The sequence below is a fragment of the Salmo salar genome, chromosome ssa04, assembly GCF_905237065.1.
Source record: "Salmo salar chromosome ssa04, Ssal_v3.1, whole genome shotgun sequence".
In the NCBI taxonomy this organism is placed as follows: Eukaryota; Metazoa; Chordata; class Actinopteri; order Salmoniformes; family Salmonidae; genus Salmo; species Salmo salar.
The window spans coordinates 68,645,439-68,654,215 of NC_059445.1; the positions used below are offsets into that span (position 1 = coordinate 68,645,439).

The window sequence follows — 8,777 nt, forward strand, 5'->3', positions numbered from 1 at the left end:
GGAAGACCCATTTGCAACCAAGCTTTAACTTCCTGACTGATGTCTTGAGATGTTGCTTCAATATATCTACATCATTTTCCTTCCTCATGATCCCATCTATTTTGTGAAGTGCACCAGTCCCTCCTGCAGCAAAGCACCCCCACAACATGATGCTGCCACCCACATGCTTCACGGCTGGGATGGTGTTCTTCAGCTTGCAAGTGTCAAAATTAGCTGAAAAAGTGTGCACAAAGTAGATGTCCTAAACGACTTGCCAAAACTATAGTTTGTTAACAAGAAATGTGTGGAGTGGTTGAATAACGAATTTTAATGACTCCAACCTAAGTGCATGTAAACTTCCAACTTCAACTGTATTTGTACTTTGAGGCGCTCTGCCTTTTTAGGGCTTTTAAGCTCCTACTCCTCCCCTAAGTACCAAAAATATGTGGATTATGTCATTGCAAATTAATTGGAGAAAGACTGACACTTAAATACTGTGGCCAGTTTGTAATACCTTGTGAATTAAATTATACCATAGCATTATTGAATGCTTGTTTTTAATTGGTTAGAATGTACATTAAAACAAGGTATCGGGACAGTTAGAAAAGACATTGGGACACTTTGCAATCATGACGCAATAAGCACCTTCACATGCAGGCCGTACTTGCTACAAAGTTACAGAAAGCTAAACCAACAACCACACAAACCAAAATTGGATACATTGTAAACGCAAGTCCAACAAGGAAAAAAACGTAGCTGGCTAACTAGCATTAATTTATTTTTGCAGATACTTTTTTTTGGAGCATCTGATGACCTAACATGGTGAGTGATGAACATGAATTTCTCTGGAACCTACTGTCGCTTATAAAAATGAAAATATCAACGAAAAAAGTATTTATACCGGTAAATTAGTGCTTTCATATTATTTTTAAGCGGGATTCATATTTTTTTGCTAAATACATTTTTACCTTTATTTAACGATAAACACCTCTGTTCTGTACATTATCTTGGAAAAATAAACTCTGCAAAGGGACTGGGCTCCACCTCGTCCCGCTGCGTTGTCCATTATTCCAAGGTAATGTACAGAATGTTGCCGTTTTATCCCTTATGTAAAGCGGCTGGGGGGGGGCTCTATGTGAGAAGAGTGGGTCCACCGAGAGACTGAAGTGAGATGAGTGGAGGCACCACCAGCTATCGAAGTCATTCCAAAGGGTAGGTTTAACAAAGCAAATTAAATGTTACCATACTTTATAAGTCTCATATCATCAATGATACTATTTATTAGGCCTTTATAGCATTCGCAAAGTCATCAACAGCTTTCATTTCAACTGAAAACAGACAATACATTTAGGCCTAGAGTTTCAAGCTTTGGTTGATTTCAAATGTTATCTTCAAGTAAATCATTAATATGTTGGATTTACATCTCCATCTCAACCAAAAATTTAAGTTTAGTCCTTAAATGTAGTCCAATTCCTTAACTTAGATTTTTGGTTGAGATGGAGATATGAATCCAACATCAATTATTAATTTGTAGACAAACTTGATATTGAATTGTGCTTGGTTGTCAACACAACCAATTACCAACATTTGAAGGAGATTCATCTTCTGCTTGGATAGTTCCATCTGTGCCACTGACTTAGTCTTGCTTTAATTCCATCTTGTCTACAAATGAATAATTGATATGTTGGATATCCTTTAAAATGTTGATATTTGGTTGCTTTGCCAAACATAAATCAATATTCAGTTAATCTACAAATTCATTAATTAATGTTGGATTCACATAAAAAGTTAAGGCTATCCTACAAACGAATGCTACAGTATTTATTCAACATTAAAATGAGTAACACATCCATGGCCACATTTTGAGTTAAGCCTACAGTAACTTCTTATGTAATCATAATCAAGATCGCATGTAGGTCGCTGGTCTGTGGAGATCTTCACAACTGCTATAATAATATGCGCAGAATCTCAAACAGCTTGGATCACTTGCATTATGTACTTTTAATGCAATCTCAACTGCAATTTAGGTCATTTGGTTGTGCTATGAGATGAAGCACAGTGATAAAACGTATTCCCATTTTAACTTTGTTGTGCTTTTAAATGGTTAAAAGCCCAGTGATAACACAATGGGATTTCAACAAACTTCTGACGGTCTTTTTGAGTGGGTGAATAAAGGTTGAAATCTCATTGAACAACATCTCTACCAAATATTACCCAAATGTCCATGTTGAAATGATGTGGTGTGCCCAGTTATCCTCAATGTGATCTCTGGGGAATGTGATGTGAATGAAGTATGTCTCTCCCAAATCTCCACTGTCACCTCTTTAATGTGTGTACAGTATTCAGCCTGATGGTAAATTGTGTTCAGGTGTGCCAAGGTTAGTGGACCCTGGTGAGAGGGGATCATCGTTCAGTCATCGCCCTATCGTCATGCTTTGTCAACACAGAGATTACCACAACTGCTATTTTCACTCCTTCAGTTCACCCCACGCTATCTGACAGACATTTACTCCATAATGTTTCAACAGAACAATGGAGATAAAGCCTGGGAATGCACACAGGGACTGCACTTACAAAAAAAAGAGCTCTTCTAATGGTGTTAACACAACCCCTCTGGGCTCACACTCCAGTGCCCTAAACGTCTGACTGTATCAGGAGGAGTTTTCTGTAGCTACAACTAATGGAACAAAAACAATTGTAGGAGTATCCAATTCATGAAATAATACAGCTAGCAGAACATTCCAATATAGCATCATTATTGCCATGTATCTGAAGACAAGTAGATTAGGGACTGTTGGCTAATGTTACTGAAATTCTATTAAAACGACAGACTGATTAACTTCTAAACACACATCTTCATTAGCACATACTTGTCAATCAAACTATATTGCCAGATTCTCAGCAGAAGGCAATGTTATAACATTGAACATATAATCTTAATCCAGTATTAACTAATGAAAGAAAGACATTACATTATTCCAAGACCAAATGCCAAGGATAGCGCCGTCATCTTCCCTGTGAGACATCACCATACACATGCTCATAGAGCAATATGAAGTCCTCTATACTGTCATGTCCATATTTCCTAAGAGCTGAAATGGGTGAGGCTATAAAATGCCCTGATACCTTAAATGCTGTATACACCATGTCTATCAGTAACAGGGATTATCCACCATGTTACACACTCCTGTATTATCTTCAAAAAGCAATGAGATGACAAGGATAAACAAGTATAAACACACACCTATCCAGGAGTCAGATTCAGGTGCACCTTACCTGTCCACTAGTCGGTGATGCACCTGCTGGAGTGAAAGAGAGATAGAGGAAGAGGTAGATAGATTGACCACTCACCTGCTTTCAGAAGATGGACATTTAGCTCCTCACCACTCTCACCAGGCTGCCTCCAGTACACAGCTGTGTTCCATCCAGCTGGGAACATCCACAGAGTTTAAAAGAAGTGAGGAGAGGACTGGAGAAAGACTTAGGGGTGGTGGTTGTTGTGGTGATGGTGGGAGGGGAGGAGGGGGGTGGACATCCAAACAGAGGAGCACTTCTCGTCCACTTCCAGCAGGATTAACGGTACTGTAATAATGGGAGTCCCAGAAAACAGCCGAATCCTCGCCTAGGGCATCCAATGGATTTCAAAAGGAGCAGGGAGAAAGAGAATACTTGAATGAGAGGAGCAGAGAAAGTGTAAGCCCCTGCCGAAGCTCTGGAAGGAACTGAAAGAGGCAGGTGCAAACTTTACCGGGGATAGTGTTCAAATTAATCAGAAATCAGTGTTTGTGGAAAGGGGAAGGTGGGGAGGGGGACTTTGAGAGTGCAGAAAGAGGGAGAGAGAGTGTGTAGAAAGTGAGGGAGAGAGCAAATAAGAGATCCTGGAAATGAGGGAGGAAAGACTACACAAGCAAAGGCAAAATATTGAAACTAGACCTTATTTCCCTCCAAGCATGGAAGGCAAAACGGTTAAACAAATAGGATTTTGGACATAAATGTCAACCCCTTGGATTGGGCCCTGAACCCCCCACCCCCCAGCCCTGTCGACAGGGTCTGTCTATGTATGGCTAAAGCTTTCTACCGGAGTGACTCAGACCCAGCCAAAGCAGCCCAGTCTCACTCTGGGTTATTTTATGGACACAAAGACCTTGGGTAGTTTGAGTTACAGAATTAACATGAGTCACTTAGGACACACTGTGTGCTTCTCTTTAATTAGGGACGGCCTCATTTACAGGGACACACAGCGCACCTCATTTCCATAGATCCTGGAGAGATTAGGCATAAGGGAAATCGTAGGTGGATCCGTGCTGATAGGGTCTGGGAAGGAGAGGGGAGTCAGTCGGGTCTTTGTTGTAAGGGGGACAGTGGAGGTAACTGGAGAGGTGGGAGCAGGATGTGTGAAAGGCTGCAGGACTGAGGGTCGACCCGGGGCTCCCATTGACCAGTGTAGGGGCTCTCTGTGGAGGATTCTTTTACACCTTCCATGCCTTGTTGTGTAAAATGCACATACTCTTACCCAACCTGTGAAAGAGAGCGACACACAAAAGGGGACAAAAAACAACATGATCCCAGTGGGCCTGCAGGGCCCGGGATCCTCCTGTGCTAACGGTCAGTGTTTTGGGAAATGTCGAGGACAAGGAGAAGTGGGAGAAATTGAGATGGGGACGATAGGCCTGATTTTCACTTGAACCCTCTCTCTCTCGCATGGACTCACTCACACTCTCATCTGCCCAAGCAAAAGTCTTTAGACAACAAGGACATGATAGTGAGAGGATAACGGTCGCACCCTCTCCATTTAGCTCACTGGGAATGGGGACAGTGTTGTATAATCAAATTGGTTGTTACATACTGAGCTCAGCTGAGGTGACACTGCATATTTGCCCCATGTAAGGTGTGCACACATCTATGCCGAAATGGAGGACAGGATGACATAGATATTTCCAGGAACATAGTCTTGCTAAGGAGGTTGACCTATGACTAAATGGTCTGATTGTCGTTTCAATTGTAAAAAAGTTGAGAAAATAAAACAGTCATGGTTGAAACGGACTGATCCAGTTACCTCAATAAGTAAAAAAGCATTACATCAACCGTTTATGTGGGACCACAGTGACAGGTGAGAACAAAGTCGGGCGTATCAAACATCAGAAGTTCTGGAGAGCCCATCAAGCTTGACCTTCCCCCCCAAAAAAAGAATCCTGGAATGAATTCTTGGTGAGCTCAGCGCAACAGTCATCCAATCCCCAGAGGGGGCCACTCCATATCAACACTCTAACCTCCCCCTATGCCCAGCAGTTGGCCTTGCCCTCCTCTCCTCTTCTTTCCTCCACAATGTAGAACCTCCTTGTGGTAACCCAAATCCACCTTCCCAAAAGACTCCTTCTCCTGGGCACACAATGGGCTCCGTTCAGCCCAAACTGCCCTTGGTCCAGCTCCATAATGCAATGGGGGAGATCAGGATACCGCCTGCCCGGCCAGGTCTTAGATACGGGACAAGGGCGTGAAGAGGTAACGCAACAACTCACCCCCCACCACCTCTCAACCTCGGTGTGACCCTGCATTAGCGGGGCAGCCTCATTTTCACAGCCTGGTAACCCTATCACCAGCCTGTTTGTCTCCAAAAGCTTAGACTTCCCTCTGTGGAGGAACTGGAACTGCTGGGCCTGGTACTCCAGTCAGAGAAGGCCCAGGGCAAGGAGACCTCAGCCCAAACCCCTGCCTGGTGACAGAGCTTCTGCTGGGGCTGGAAGTTGGGATTTAGAGCCGGCCGACTGAATTGGCTGAGGGAGGTGGCGATGGCATCAGCCAAATGTGTCAACGTGGTTCACAGTCACACCATGCCTGGAGGATGGGGAGTGAGGGGAGGAGGAGCTTTCGGCACCTCCAGGCTGGGTGACACCAATTAAGCCTGATTATTTTGCAGCCAAGTTGTTGCAGTGATCCAGGCAGTTGTGGGACTGGCTCCAGTTGGAAGACTTGAGCTCCGTGGTGGTGACTGCAGTAGTTGGCTTTTTCAGGTGTCCCACAAACCAGCAGGTCAGGAAAGCAATACTTCCGATCAGTCAAAACTATAAATTATGACTTACCTAAAGCCAGTGGATCATAATCAAATGGCCACCCAGACTATTTGCATTGCCCCCCTCCTTTTACACCGCTGCTACTCTCTGTTGTTATCATCTATGCATAGCCACTTTAATAATTCTACCTACATGTACATATTACCTCAACTAACCAGTGCCCCACACACATTGACTCTGTACCGGAACCCGTCTGTACATAGTTTTGCTATTGTTATTTTACTGCTGCTCTTTAATTACTTGTTACTTATATTTCTTATTCCTATTTTTATTTAAACTGCAATGTTGGTTAGGTGCTCGTAAGTAATTTCCCTGTAAGGTCTAAACCTGTTGTATTCGGCGCATGTGACTAATACAATTTCATAGGTCTTGCAGACACGGCTCAACAAGAATAGTTCGAAAGACACCAGCCAACAAGAGTGCAGACATCATTTGCATCTGGAACCAGACAACTCAATTTACAAAGGTGAGAGGCCAACGAGAATGCATCTGAGGAGGAAGGTTTCCCATTTTGATAGAAGGGAATAAGGTATGACGTGACACGTCTGTGAATATCTTCAGATGCCACAGAGTTGTCAAGTCGCACCCAGACCTGTATAACCTCTATCCCACTAAATGTGGACCCATTTGGGATATGAGAAGCAACTCTGAGCCTAATCTGAAGTCCCTAATGGGTCTTGAGTTCCAGTTGACACCCTTCACCGGGATAGTGTTGCACTGAGTTGCCTTGAGAAGGGGTCTTGTGGTGGTAGACATAGCTATACCACTCATAGGCTCTGGATTAAATACATTTTGGTGGGAAGTGAAGGAGGGGAGTAGAGAGGGGAATCCCCAGAAACCCAACACCTGACACCTATGGAATGGAAACATAACTGCAGCTAAGCTTAAACATGAATGCCGGAGAGAGAGAAACTAGGTTTGTGGAATGGACCTAACGTGTCTACCTTACCGAGCCCACAAGGCTACTGCAGCCTATGAAATGGAGCTGCATTGGCTGGATTTGAAGCAGGCAGCGTTTACAAAATCGTCAGTGGAAGTGCTTACATCGTATCGTCTGAGAATTCTAAAGATTGGAAAGCGGCCATGGTCATCCCCCTCTTCGAAGGAGGAGACACTCTAGACCCAAACTGTTACAGACCATATCCATCCTGCCCTGCCTTTATAAAGTCTTCGAAAGCCAAGTTAACAAACAGATCACCGACCATTTTGAATCCCACCATACCTTATCCGCTATGCAATCCAGTTTCCGAGCTGGTCACAAGTGCACCTCAGCCACGCTCAAGGTCCAAAACGATATCTTAACCGCCATCGATAAAAGACAGTACTGTGCAGCCGTCTTCATCGATCTGACCAAGGCTTTCGACTCTGTCAATCACAACATTCTTATCGGCAGACTCAACAGCCTTGGTTTCTCTAATGACTGCCTCGCCTGGTTCACCAACTACTTCTTAAACAGAGTTCAGTGTGTCAAATCGGAGGGCCTGATGTCCGGACCTCTGGCAGTCTCTATGGGGGTGCCACAGGGTTCAATTCTCGGGCCGACTCTCTTCTCTGTATATATCAATGATGTCGCTCTTGCTGCGGGTGACTCTTTGATCAATCTCTATGCAGACTACACAATTCTGTATACCGTAAATTCTGGACTATAAGCCGCAACTTTTTTCCCCAGACTTTGAACCTCGCGGCTTAAACAATGACGCGGTTAATATATGGATTTTTCCCCCTTTCAATTTTCTTTTCCCAAAAAAACACATTCTGTGACGTGCTCAGTTTTTTGGCGGCATGAAGCTTTCATTAGACCAATGAAATTGCCGAACGGGTTAAGGTCAAACAACTTTTTTGTTTACTGTTTAGATTAAATCGAGCGCTCTCAAACTTCCCATCATTCTGATTACGGTAGTCATTTTGTGACCCTCATCATGGCAAAGACACGGAGAAATGCATATGATGCAGCTTTCAAGTTGAAGGCGATTGATCTGGCTGTTGGAAAAGGAAATAGAGCTTCTGCACGGGAGCTTGGTCTTAATGAGTCGATGATAAGACGTTGGAAACAGCAGCGTGAGGAATTGACTCAGTGCAAAAAGACAACTAAAGCTTACTGCTATTTTTTTTTTGTTACAAGCCGTGTTTCGTTAAAGCCTATTTATTTTTATTACAAGCCGTGTTTCGTTAAAGCCTGTGTAAAGTTAATTTGTTTCAATGTACCGGTAGGCACCTGCGGCTTATAGACATGTGCGGCTTATTTATGTTCAAAATAATATTTTCTTTTAAATTCAGTGGGTGCGGCTTATATTCAGGTGCGCTTAATAGTCCGGAAATTACGGTACATCTGGCCCTTCTTTGGACACTGTGTTAACAAACCTCCAAACGAGCTTCAATGCCATACAACACTCCTTCCGTGGCCTCCAACTGCTCTTAAATGCTAGTAAAACTAAATGCATGCTCTTCAACCGATCGCTGGCCGCACCCGCCCACCCGACCAACATCACTACTCTGGACGGTTCTGACTTAGAATATGTGGACAACTATAAATACCTAGGTGTCTGGCTAGACTGTAAACTCTCCTTCCAGACTCCTATTAAAGCATCTCCAATCCAAAATTAAATCTAGAATTGGCTTCCTATTTCGCAACAAAGCCTCCTTCACTCATGCTGCCAAACATACCCTTGTAAAACTGACCATCCTACCGATCCTTGACTTCAGCGATGTCATTTATAAAATAGCCTC

At 43.5% G+C, this 8,777-nt stretch overlaps 1 protein-coding gene across 3 annotated transcripts in view; it reads right to left on the bottom strand.

The window, feature by feature from the left end:
- tecta (tectorin alpha) overlaps positions 1–3,504 on the bottom strand; it is a 41,720-nt gene extending 38,216 nt beyond the window's left edge. For all 3 annotated transcript variants that reach the window (XR_006769664.1, XM_045717280.1, XM_014197767.2), the window contains exon 1: positions 3,331–3,504. The gene's annotated coding sequence lies outside the window, so the exon portion shown is untranslated. The remainder of the gene's footprint in view (positions 1–3,330) is intronic.
- Between the last annotated feature and the right edge of the window lie 5,273 nt (positions 3,505–8,777).